General features: G+C 44.3%; 1 pseudogene; it reads left to right on the top strand.

The window, feature by feature from the left end:
• Nucleotides 1-14047, top strand: part of LOC141107690 (cytochrome P450 2G1-like) — a 48944-nt pseudogene that overhangs the window by 32666 nt on the left and 2231 nt on the right.

Below are 14047 nucleotides of genomic sequence, written 5' to 3'. Positions count from 1 at the left end.
GGGGCGGTAAACTGCCGCCTGCCAGCCAACCCGTTCCGCCTGCCCCGTTGCTTATCCCACTGTGAGGAGCCTGGGCGCCGGGGTGACAGGAGCGTGTGGGAAGAACAGGGGGACAGTCAGCGAGCGGGTTGGTGGCTGAGTGAGTGGGTGGGCCAATCGGCAGGTGAGCAGGCTTGCTGGCCAATCAGCGGGCTGGCCATAGCAGGTCCTCTTTATGCTTCTAATTACATGTATAGAGCTATAAGAGGTCCTCTTTATACTCCTATATACATGTATAGAGCCATGACAGGTCCTCTTTATGCTCCTATATAGATGTATAGTGCCATGACAGGTCCTCTTTATACTCCTATACATGTAGACCGTCATGACCGATCCCCTTTATATTCCTACATACATGTATAGAGCCATGACAGGTCCTCTTTATACTCCTACATAGATGCATAGAGCCATGACAGGTCCTCCTTATATTCCTACATGCATGTGTTGCGCCATGACATGTCCTTTGACACTCCTATACACATGTATAGAGCCCTGAGAGATCCTTTTATAGTCCTATATACATGTATAGAGCCATGACCGTTCCTCTTTATACTCCTACATACATTTATAGAACCATAGCCGGTCTTCTTTATACTCCTATATACATGTAGAGAGCCATGATAGGTCCTCTTTATGCTCCTATACATGTATAAAGCCATGACAGGACCTCTTTATACTCCTATATACATGTTTACAGCCATGCCAGGTCCTCTTTATACTCCTTTACATGTATAGAGCCATGACAGGTCCTCTTTATACTCCTTTATACATGTATTCAGCCATGACAGGTCATCTTTATCATAGTTGCCAACATTGAAAAAAAAATATGTGGGACACTTTTTTGGCTGTAGGCGGAGCCGTACAATAATTAGGGGGCGGGGCATTTGTTTGTAGGCGTGGCTTAGGAAAAATCCATAAGTGCGACGCGCAAAGCGCGCCGCGGCGAAAAATGGGTGTGGCTCACGTGAAAAGTGGGCGTGGCTTACGTGAAAGTGGACGTGGCTTAAATGGGCGTGGCTCAAGAGGGTGTGGTTAGAGTCTGAGATGAATGAGGGATGGAGAGGGAAAGGGGGAGAGGGAAATGACGGGACAGCAGCCCCAGATCCTACACAATAGAAATATGTGTATTCTAGAAAGTTTAACAATCAGCAGATAAAGATACTGTACTCCAAATGCCTGGTGTTAACGCTTCAATCATCCCGGCACCATGGTTGTTATGGTGTCAGGATGATTGAAGCATATTATTTCTATTATTACATTGTAATATAAAAATTAAATCATTCAACTCACCATAATGCCGAATCAGTGGGATCCCTGAGCGTGTCACTAGCCACGTCGCCTGCCACCAGCAGAGTCTGTCCTTGCATCAGGTGCCCCCGGCAGAATCTGTCCTTGCATCAAGTGCCCCCGGCAGAGTCTGTCCTTGCATCAGGTGCCCCCGCCAGAGTCTGTCCTTGCATCAGGTGCCACCAGCAGAGTCCGTCCTTGCATCAGGTGCCCATGCCTGAGTCTGTCCTTGCATCAGGTGCCACCAGCAGAGTCCGTCCTTGCATCAGGTGCCCCCGCCAGAGTCCGTCCTTGCATCAGGTGCCCCCGCCAGAGTCTGTCCTTGCATCAGGTGCCCCCGCCAGAGTCTGTATAGACCCCCTCAGTGCAGACCCCCTCCATCAGTGCAGATCCCCTCCATCAGTGCAGACCCCCCTCAGTACAGCCCCCCCTCTATTATTGCAGCCCCCCCTCTATTAGTGCAGCCCCCCTTAGTGCAGCCCCCTCTATTAGTGCAGACCCCCTCAGTTAGTGCAGCCCCCCCTCAGTGCAGCCCCCCTCAGTTAGTGCAGCCCCCCCTCAGTGCAGCCCCCCTCAGTTAGTGCAGCCCCCCCTCAGTGCACCCCCCCTCAATTAGTGCAGCACCCCCCTCAGTGCAGGCCCCCTTCAGTTAGTGCAGCCCCCCCTCAGTTAGTGCAGCCCCCCCCTGTTAGTGCAGCCCCCCTCAATGCAGCCCGGCCCCCGCTCAGTGCAGGAGCGGCCGGTGTTCTGCCGAGAAAGTTCCACTCGGCAATGGAGGACCCCCTGTACTGCGCAGGCGCAGCGCTTGCGCAGTACGGGGCTGGGAGCTTTCAGCAAGACACGGCGACGACGCCGTGTCTTCTGCTCACTTCAGTGGAGGGGGGGGGGCCGTGCAGCTAAAGAAGGCGCTTCATTGGCTGCACGGATCGAGCCCCCTTCCCCTCTCCACTGAACACTAGAGGAAGAGAGAGCGGCGGCGCCGGCCGCCATTTTGCTGGAGCCCGCTGCTCCAAAAAAAAAAAAACATTCCCGATTTTCCTTATGGAAAATCCCGATTCGGGACACTCTCCAATCGGGACGAGGGTCCCAAAATCAGGATTGTCCCGGGAAATTCGGGACTGTTGGCAACTATGCTTTATACTCCTATACATGTAAACAACCATGACAGGTCCTCTTTATACTCCTATATACATGTATAGTGCCATGGCGGGTCCCCTTTAGTTATCATGATATAAAATAATGAATGTGGGGGCCTTTTGTGGGCGTGATTTTTATTTGGGGGGGCAGCATTTCATTCTTGGTCCCAGGCAGCACAATGTCTTGGGCTGGCCCTGGGTAGGACTGTGTATATCTCAAAGCCTGATAGAATACCAATCCTTTGAAGTACAACATCTCCCATATATAGTATGTAATTCATCTGTGGATTTAACTGTTTGTCTTAACTCACCTTGAAGTAACATTCACAGGTCTTGTCCTTCTCCCAGTAAAAGGAGAAACAGCTGACTGATAATATCATCTCTTTGTCACACTGCCCTTACTTTCTATCAGCATGCCCCTTTTTAGTACATGAGCACTGCAGCACAACTAACTGCTTCTTTATGCTGTTCCTCCCATTCCTAGTCTGAGTTCTGCAGTATAGTGGCGTGCAAGGGGCTGAAACTAGAGCTGCACGATTCTGGCCAAAATGAGAATAACAATTTTTTTTGTTTAGAATAAAAAGATCACCATTCTCTCATGATTCTTGTGACGTAAAATCTTTTACATTCTACAAAAAAAAAAAAAACAATGGGCTAACTTTACTGATTAGATTTTTTTTTTTTTTTCATTCATTAAAGTAATTTTTTTCCAAAAAAATTGCATTTGAAAGACCGCTGCGCAAATACAGTGTGACATAAAATATTGCAAAATATTGCATTTTATTCTCTAGGGTGTCTACTAAAAAATATATATATGTTTGGGGGTTCTAAATAATTTTCTAGCAAAAAAAAAAAATGATTTTAACTTGAAACCAACAAATGTCAGAAAAAGGTTTAGTGTTTAAGTGGTTAAACATTTTTCACTTACACAGGAAGTTTATTCTATTGACAAACTGTTACAATGTTTATACTTAAAGTGGGGTTCCACCCAAATAAACAAAAAATACCTGAAAAATTCTAAAAAAACCCAAAAAAACATTTGGATATTTTTTTTTTTTTTACTTACCTCTAAATGCCTGTTGCTAGGTGGTCCCTCGTAGTCTGCCTCTTCCTTTGCCTGGGCTGGTGACATCACTTCCCCCTCGGCACAGGAAGGGCTCGGCTCTGCTCCCTCCCTCCTGTCAATCATCTGGGACCCATTACAGGTCCCAGGTGATTGAGCGGCCAATCACGGCTGCGCGCGCCGCTCATGCATACGCAGTGGGTGCCAGGCTGTGAAGCCACAGCCCGGCGCCCACAGTTGAAATGCCGGCGCTGACGAGCGGAGGGGGGGACGAGCGGGGCCCCGCATCGCTGGACCCAGGGACAGGTAAGTGTCCAATTAAAAGTCAGCAGCTGCAGTATTTATAGCTGCTGACTTTTATTTATTTATTTTTTTTAATGGACCCCCTGGGTGGAACTCCTCTTTAAGTTCAACTGATAAAAAATGTTTTGTTCTTGGCAGACTGCCTGGTTTTTACTCTTCTTTTCTTTGAGGGCTGTGGCTTCAGAAGAGCAGAGAGAATTCTTTGCATAGAAAGAATTTGTGAAACACTTTAGTCAAGATCGCGATAACGATTCTTGACGATAATTACGATAACGATTCTTGACGATTAATTGTGCAGCTCTAGCTGAAACCAGGTCAAGTTTGGGTGCAGAGAACATTATTTGGGCCATGATTGTAGCAAAGCCCTCTAAGTTGGCATCCTGCTCCAGGTTGTGTGGTAAACCATACCCTGTTAGCCAATAGGTTCTGTAGGGCTGGGGTATAAGGATTCGGTCATTGGGCCTTTGGTCTGCAAAAAAAATAGTTTGAAGCCATTCAGAATCAGGATGAAAAAGAGGACTATTTACCTGGACTTCCTCTTAGAGGGGAAGCTTGAAGAATTCTCCTGATATTGGAGGTGATGCTGACAAGGACATGTTGGGACATAGAGTAACCCGTTGCTAGGATGCAGGTCTTCTGTCTTGAAATACCTCTCTCAATGTGTTATTGGGGACTTTAAGACTTTGTAACTCATTCAAGTGTGCCACCATTGTCCTGTATGGCTGTTCTGTACATATGACCTTCTTGAGTAAAGCCTGTTTGTAGCAATGAAAGAACCTAGTGTGGACTAGGTTAGTTAATCTTTTCCAACTGGGGATTACTCTTCGTCAAGGTTTGTGCCCATGGAAAGGACTTGGACTAAGGCTGGCATGCAGAGTAGGCTTGATGGGGTCCTAGGTTCTGGTCAGCAGGGTTTGACCACAGGGTGTCCTCAGAAGGGTGACATCTGTGGGCCAACCTTGGTGGGCACCATGCTAGAGAACCACAGGAATCTTGTGGATTGCCAGAACCAGCATGGAAGAGGTTGAATTACATTATGCATGGTCATGTTACATTGCACACTTTAATCCATTCTATACTATTGAATTAACATCTAAACTGCATTTGTCTGAAATATGATTTCACGGATATTGTATTTGTACAGCCAAACTCCATGATGAGATTGACCAAGTTATCGGACGAGGTCGGGTCCCCAAAATTTGATGACCGACTACACATGCCGTTTACGCAGGCTGTGTTGAGTGAGGTGCAGAGATTCTGTGATGTGATTACCCCTAATGTTCCTCGCATGATGACCAAAGACACAGAATTTAGAGGATATGTGATCCCCAAGGTAGGAAATCTTATTCATTTGTTTACTTGCCTAGAGAGACCTCCACCATTACCACCAATCATAAATGATATATGATTGGTCGTCTTCCATGGACTGCATATAAATGAACTGACTTATTGCTGTTGTTAACAGCACATAACTATTGTTCGCACTATATTATTTTATTTAAGTGTACCTATGGGCTGTAATCACTATCAAAATCAGTGTCGGAAGGCTAGTGCAGGTACCTTCAAGTGCCCCTGGTCATGTTTCACAGTTGCCTGTTACCCCAAAAATGGTGGCACTTTATTAACCACTTCAAGATACCGGGCCATAGTCATATGACATCTGCAGATGGGATCTCCCATCCTGGGCGGGCATCATATGATGTCCTCGGCTTCTCGCCACTCCTGCAGGCCCCGGGGGCCCGCAGCGCAGCGATCGGGGGATGAGGCATGTCCCTCGGACACAGCCCATTCCAGATCCCTGTAAAGAGCCAACAAAAATCACCGATCATGTGTGAGAAGGAGATTGCGGTAACAGCTCATTACCGCTAGTGCACACCAACACTAATTGCCCCCCCAATAAAGAGGACCTTCCACCAGCCATCAAATAGGGTTGCCACCTCATCCCTTTAAAACTGAACACATATTAATTACACAAGTTCTGTGGCTGATTAAAGTGGTAATTAAACTCACTTGGTGCCTTATCTGCATTAAATTAGCCTCAGAACCTGTGTCATTCATATGTGTCAGGTTTAAAGGGATGAGGTAGCAACCCTACCATCAAAGTACCTGTCATCAGCCATCAAATTACCTATGTACCTGTCACAGCCCACTTGAGTACTTGTCACAGCCCATCTGAGTACCCGAGTACTTGTCACAGCCCATCTGAGTACCTGTCACAGTACATCTGAGTACCCGGAGTACCTGTCACAGCCCATCTGAGTACCTGCGTACCTGTCACAGCCCACCTGAGTACCCGAGTACCTGAGTACCTGTCACAGTCCATCTGAGTACCCGAGTACCTGTCACAGTCCATCTGAGTACCTGAGTACCTGTCACAGTCCTCTGAGTACCCGAGTACCTGAGTACCTGTCACGGTTCATCTGAGTACTTGGGTACCTGTCACAGCCCATGTGAGTACCTGTCACAGTCCATCTGAGTACCTGTCACAGTTCATCTGAGTACCTGAGTACCTGTCACAGCCCATCTGAGTACCTGTCACAGTCAATCTGACTAACCGAGTACCTGAGTACCTGTCACAGTTCATCTAAGTACCTGAGTACCTGTCACAGCCCACCAGAGTATCTGTCACCACCCATCAGAGTACCCAAGTACCAGTCACCAGCCCATCAGAGTACCCGAGTACCTATCTGCAGCCCATCAGAGTACCCGAGTACCTGTCACTAACCCATCAGAGTAACTGAGTACCTGTCTCCAGCCCATCAGAGTACCCTAAGTACCTCTCTGCAGCCCATGCTTCATAGAATATATATCGGGGTGTTTGCTTCCCAAAATTGGGTCATTTTGTGAGTATTTCCACTGTCCTGGTGCTCCAGGACCTTCAAACAATTGATAAGAAGGAATGAAATGAGATGTGTAATTTATGCTCCCAGGAAGCCTGAAGGTACTACTTCAATGTTGGACCTCTCTATGTGGCCTGACTGTGTAAAAGTCTCAGACATGTGGTATTGCCATACTCAGGACGAGTAGTAGATTATATTTTGGGGTGTAATTTTTGCTATAAACATGATATGTTTAGAAATATCTAACCAATTATATGTTTAGAAATATCTTATCAATTGACAACTTTGTGTAAAAAAAAAATACATTTTCATTTTCTTGCCATGTTTTCTGAAGACCTGTGGAAAAAAATTAATCGTTCAAAAGACTCATAATGCCTCATAGAATAGACATTGGGGTGTTTGCTTTCCAAAATGGGGTCATTTTGTGGGTAATTCCATTGTCCTGGTGCTCCAGGGTCTTCAAAAATGTAATAGGTCGTTAGGAAATTAGAGGTGTCATTTATGCTCCTAGAACCCCTGATGGTGCTCTCTGAATGTTGGACCTCTCTGTGTGACCAGGCTATGTAAAAGTCACACACATGTGGTATCGCCATACTCGGGAGGGGTAGCTGAATGCAATTTGGGGTATAATTGGAAGTATGCATATGCTGTGTATGAGAAATAACTTGTTATTATGCCAATTTTGTGAAAAAGAAAGAAATTCTTCATTTTCCCATGAATTGTGGGAAAAAATTTAAATTTCAAAAAACTCACCATGCCTCTGACTAAAGATGTCTACTTTTCAAAAAGGGATCATTTGGGGGGTATTTGTACTGTCCTGACATTTCAGAGCCTCAAGAAATGAGATAGACCGTCAATACATTAGGTGTGATCAATTTTCAATGATTTGCACCATAGCTTGTAGACTCTATGGGGTTGATTTACTAAACCTGGAGAGTGTAAAATCTGGTGCAGCTCTGCATAGAAACCAATCAGCTTCCAGGTTTTATTGCCAAAGCTTAATTGAACAAGCTGAAGTTGAAAGCTGATTGGCTACCATGCACAGCTGTACCATATTCTGAGTGCTTTTAGTAAATCAACCCCTATAACTTTCACACAGACCAAATAATATACACTGCTATATATATTTACCAAAGATATGTAGCAGTATACATTTTGGCCCAAATTTATGAGCTAAAATTACTTATTTGCAAAATGTTATCATAGAAAATTTAAAAAAAGTGTTTTTTTTTTTTCATAATTTTCGCTCATTTCTTACTTATGTCTCAAAATTAAATACCACCAAAAGAAAGCTCTATTTGTATGAAATCAAAATAAAAACTTTGTTTGGGAACAGTATTGCATAACTGAGTAAATGGCATTCAAAGTGTGAGAGCTCTGAAAGCTGAAAATTGGTCTGGGCAGGAAGGGTGTATAAGTGCCCTGTATTGAAGTGGTCAAGCAAACAGCAACTGTATATCTCTTTCTGGTCACTCTGTGGATGTGTCTTCCTGGTTTCTCAGCACTCTATCGGCAGCCATGTGTGCCAGGTGGCCTCCATGGCCAATGGTGAGCCAAGGACAAAAATAGACCATGGAGCCAAAAGGAAAAGATCTTGTCAATATTTGCCTGTACGCTAGTATAACTATCAATACTCTGATTCAGGCAACAGTTTTGATAGGGGGCTCTAGACTTCAGGGTTGCTTTAACGTTAAACAAACCCAAGAACAATAATGTAGTATGTTGCAGCCTATCGGTACTATCAGTTTTCTTTTTTCAAACTAGGTATATTTCCTGCAAGTATGCAAAAATACCTAGAAATCCAGTGTCCTTAGCTTACTGTACATTGAAATGAAATCTCAAGCAATGTTATCAGGCGCCTTACTAGCTAAAAACTACAGAACACACTCCTCCTATGTTACAGAGATGAGGAGAGGTGGATGTGTTCTATAGTCACATCACATTTCCGGTGCTAGAGTGACAATGCTGCTCAGCCATAGATGCAGTGCAGTGAGTGATTGCTGTCAGCCTAGGACAGGAAGTTTACTACTGGCAGGATCACCATTAAAAAATAAAGAAAAAAAGAGCCTGTGAAACACAATGCAACCGCTGCATCTAAGGACTGCTAAGCTGCAATATATCAAATGTTTGTTCTTGGGTTTAGATATGCTTTAAAGCATAGCTCTAGATATCCTTATATATAACTTCTTTATGCACAGATGAAATACAGATCCGGGAGCTGTTTTACCTGCCAAAAGGATTTGTATCTCTGTCCATCCATTTACAGATCATAGCACAGTCTTGCCTGGTAGGGGAACATACCTGATGTTATGCTCTACAGTTTCACTTTCACTTACAGGTCTCCTCCCTGCCTACACCATGTGATTGGACAGTAAGAGGCGAAGAGGCACATTGATGAGCTAATGCCTCTGTCACTTTGCTCTCTTCTTCCATCAGCATGCTCCTTGCACTGCAAACACACCTGATTGGCTGCTTGTGCTTTTTTTTCCTACCCTTATCTAAGCGGTTCAGTAAGCTGCAGGAGGCTGATACCAGGTCAGAATTCAGTACCTACACTGCTTGCATTTAAAACATACATGTAGAGATTTATTAATGGTTATAGAGCCACCATGTAAATATTGAGTATCCATCAAAGGGTGAATAGCCCATTCACTGGCACTCAGCATGGACACTGCACTCCTAATAATGTAATTTGGAAATTCTTCACTGGGTTGTATGCATGGGTGTTATCACATTTATCCTATGTAGCACTACGCGCATAGGAGCTGCTGATTTAACCGGTTGTTTACCAAAACAGTGCAAAGGTTACCAGTCACACAGGCAACAGTCCATTCATCCTGGCTCCATTAAAGTCTAGGGGATGTCTCTTTTAAGATGTATTGCTTATAGAACTTGTAACAGGAGAGGAGTTGGGGTGGTATGGGATACTCCAAAAATGCTGACTTGCAACAGGAAGACACACTTCACTGGTCAAAACTTCTTTTAGAAGTCTTTAAACCAGTAACCCAGGGGAAGGCCAGAACTGAGGAACAGCCTCAGAGAAAGAACTGCCGTTGACCCCCAAGGTAGAACAGCACACAGTCACTGGATTTTTAAGCTTGGATCAGTACTCACAATCTCTTATGGCAGCTGCACACCTCCAAGCTCCCACCAAGCACTTCTTGGTACTTCGAAAAACATCAGCAGACCTGTTTCAGCAACCCCTGAAGCTGGGAATCTCTCCAGCAGGACAAGAACAGGGCTGTTCCAACATCAGACTATTTATTTTCCCCATCCAACTACTGGGCACACCTCCCAAAGGATTTGAGGCAGCACAATAAATATTCAAGCTGCCCATTTGACTCTCCCAGCCCTCTATGTTCTGGAAGCTTCCAGAAAGCAGTGGAAAGTAATCAAACCTGCAGCCTGTGAAATCTAGAAAAGCCCAGAGAATTCAATAGCTGCTCCAATGATTACAGAGGAGCCAAAAAAAATATCTATCATCCAAGCAACCTACCTGAGAGGGTTGTAGGCAGGTGGTCTACTTTCTCTACTGCAGGTAGTACTCTTCCACAGTTGCATTGCATTTGGAGAAAAAGTCAAGAGAGACATGGATTGTCTATGGTTTCCTGGGTCACTGGGGAAGCGATTTGTGCTTGATTGGATGTTGCCTGCACATATTGCAGCCATCTTTGCTCAGACAGTGGCTATTTATGTCCCTATTTATGGCAGATGATTTGTCTTAAAGATTTAGAGGAAGAGGATATTCACATCGTTCCCTTAGAAGAGCTAGAAAAATAACAATGACTACATCAAGGGCTGATCTTTTGAAATCGAAGACCGTAGAAACAAGCAACACAGATAACCCTATAAGGATTATCACACAATGTGGTGCTCAATGGGGGGAGATGGGAAGGATCTTGCAACAACATTGGCATATTCTTACCCGTATGAAAAGCTTAGAAGCCATAGTTGGCCCAAGGCCATTGTTGGTGGCAAAACGGGCTAGGAACTTTAACAATATGCTGGTCCAATCAAAATATGTGAGAACCCCAAGTAGGAACTGAATGACAGATCTTCTGGGCCTTCGGGGCATGTACCTGTGTGGCCACTGTGGAATGTGCAAATTTTTTGATCACTCTGGTGTGTTCACAGACTCAGAGGGATAAAAAATGATCAAATTAGACATTTCATTAATTGTGCAACAATGAGGGTGCTGTACATTATGGAATGTCCATGCAAAAAAATTATACATTGGTAAGACCAAACGCCAGCTTCAGGTGAGGTTCGGTAAACACATTAAGAGCATCAAACAAAAAGAGGAGACACCTGTTGCCCTACACTTTAATGAATACCATGCTGGATTGCCACAGAGACTTAAAGTCAAGGGCTTTTGTGCATTAAATTTAACTAATAGGAGAGGAGATTTTGATTCTGATATTACTAAGAAAAGAAAAATCCTGGATTTTTAGGCTGGGTACTTTGGTGCCCAAAGGACTCAATAATAAAATGAGTCTAAATTTTTTTTGGACTCCTAGGCCCCTGATGAGAGTACTTTGTAGATAGTGTTATGTGAAGGGGTTAACTGGGGTACCTTAGATTAATATCTCCATGTAAAACAATGAGTAAGTGAATTTGGTGGATGCGACTGGAAGTCCAAAGTAGATTGGAACATCCCCCACTTTTAAACAGTATGTCATGCCATAAGTAAAAGCCTTCCTTAGTATGAACAAATGAGGGTGGGTCCTCTGCCCCTTTAAAAGATGAAGAAAAGGAGCGTCAGAACTTTCTGACAAAGCACATAATCATGTGCGAAATGCGTCATCATAGACTGCACCGGCAGGCCCGGGATCTATCCACACAGCCCATAATGGCATTGTAGAACATGCCGTCCTTTCAGATCAATGCGATATACGGCACATTAACCTAGCACCAGGACAGCTGTACAGCTGGAGCGTGTCTAAGTAAATTGATTCCTGTTTGTTGAACTCTTTTCTACGGGAAGGCAAAATGGATGGCATTTGGATGCCATCGAGAGTGATCAGGTGCGATGGAAGCAGCAAACGGGAATGGTGAGAGCACAGTTTGCTATATTGCCATCGCTGCTACACTAAGGACAGAGTTCACTCTATATTGTTGTCAGAAACCATGAATCAGACTGAGACAGAAGCACAGTTAAATCACACTTGTTTAATAATAATAAAAAAAGGTAAACAGAGTAAACGTAGTCAAAACATAGCCAGAGGTCAGGAACTGGAACGGAAAATCAGACAAGCCAAACGTCAGGGAGCCAGAGATGAGCGTAGTAGAACAGCAAGCAGGATCTGGAGCCAGAAGGAATGTCAGCCAAGCAAGTCTTTAGCAGCAACACAGGAGAGCATCTCTAGAGATGTGACCAATGGCGAAGGCAGAGATCCTCTGGGCTGGACTGCTTAAGTAGGCAGGACTGACGAGCAGGATATCATCAACAGGTGAGTCACTGGTGAGAGATAGGAGCTGACAATTAGCCGACAGCTGAGTGGCCAGCTTTTAGAAGGAAGGGCTGAGCCGAGCCCCGACAATTGTGGGAGTATAAACATCTTTTCCCTGCCGCTACTGAGATGTTTCACTTTAACCCCGTATTGACTGTTATTTCATTTTGAGTGTTTTGGAGACTCTTCATTACTTTTCCCATACAAGACTTGCATTTACTATAGCGGTGACACCGCAGGAAGAAAAAGAAAAAGTCTTGAATGTAAATATTACGCTCTCCATCATTCCCCACTGGACACTCCAGTATTGAACAGGATTTAATCAGGGAATATGAACACCCACCTTAGTGCCATTCTTCATCTAGGAATTTATAAGGATGAAAGTGCAACGCTAAAAACACATCTCAAAGTGAACGAAGACAGTGTTGTGAATCTCACACTCAACAATGAGGGATGTGCGGAACATTAATTAAATCTGTTCACAGTGATAATACATGAATATTATAAAACAAATAATCAAGTAGACATGAAATCCATTAGATTTAGAAACCCAATGGGTGGTGAGTCAAAAATTGAATGAATAGAAGTCAATTGTTCATAGCGTCCATCTTACATCAAGGGTGAAGCTAACGCGTGAATCAGGTTATATATAGATAATCCACCACCAATTAGATGAAGGCTTACCAGCCGTTCTAGCTGCTGTATACTGCTTAAAGGGACAGCGCGGCATTACACTTCCACTTTTCATCTAGGAATTCACCAATAGCACTATGATGATCTCAGTTGGCCTCTATACAGAGTGTGTGAATGTTAGGTGTCTGTTTGCTGAACTCAAGTTCCCATAGAAGGAGCATATTAATTACTTCCATCCACAACCTTTGGGAGAACTGTTCTTAGCAACATTGTTGCCGGAGTTGAACTAAGAATTACATTGGCCAATTGTGCCCCCATTAGTTCCTAACAATGGCTACTAGTGTTTGTTGCTGGACTAATTTTCAATCCATTATCAGTGCCCTATGGTAGGAATATTCACTTGCAGGTGGACTATTGCATACCAGTTGGAATTCAGTTGGAGTAGTACTTGCTAACAAGCCTGTTCAAGGCTCCAGATGGTGGTTGTATCTATTAGGGCAGTCACAGTCTGAACAAATACCCACTGTGCTATTTCGTGTCTGATCATCTGTGGATGTGTGTGAAGTCCTGGGCCCTTTTATGTGTCTGTTTTTTAATCTTGTGTATTGTGAGAATGTTGTCCCAATTTTACAAATTGGCAGTTTGGAGGGTTGTTGGTCAATTGATCGACAATCTGTAACAATTAATAGTATTTAAACTTGTTATATCAATAAAATCTTTTTTCATATTTTCTAAAAACCGCAGTTGGTTCTCATTTTAACAACTACTTGGCTGGGTGGTCTCCTTTTGGCTCTCAGATTTTGCTGTTGTGTATATTGGATTAGTTGTTGAGTGACCCCACCCTAAAGGGTGAGACGTTGTTCTTCATCCGCGTTAAGTGGTGATTTTGATTATAGCCCTGAGTTGGGTGTGTTGACCTCTGTGTTTTTATCTAGGTTTTTTGTCCTGTTTATGGACCTGGCTCCCAGGCTTGGCATGAATTTTGGGAGTGGGCAGAGTAGGGATAGTTACCCCGCCTGGTAGGGACAGAACTAGTGGCAGGGAATAGCTCCTGACGAGGAGGGAAAGCATATGGCTTCTTCCTGTTTGGGCATGTGACGGCCAGGACACACTCTGACCCTCCTAACAGGCGCTGTAAGTTTGACTGACACCTGCTCTACATGCTGCAGGTCCTGTGTTCCCAGTGGGGTTGTCTTCCCACCAGTTTGTTGTGAACTGTCTTTGCATTATTTCAATGCAAGTTCATTCATCGCACTTGGACTGTGTGTGTTATTGCCGCCGCAGCACCACGCCTCA

Source organism: Aquarana catesbeiana, linkage group LG09 (assembly GCF_042186555.1).
Source record: "Aquarana catesbeiana isolate 2022-GZ linkage group LG09, ASM4218655v1, whole genome shotgun sequence".
NCBI classification, from domain to species: domain Eukaryota; kingdom Metazoa; phylum Chordata; class Amphibia; order Anura; family Ranidae; genus Aquarana; species Aquarana catesbeiana.
The sequence above is the reverse complement of the archived record's forward strand: the minus strand, read 5'-3'. Positions and strand labels throughout refer to the sequence as shown.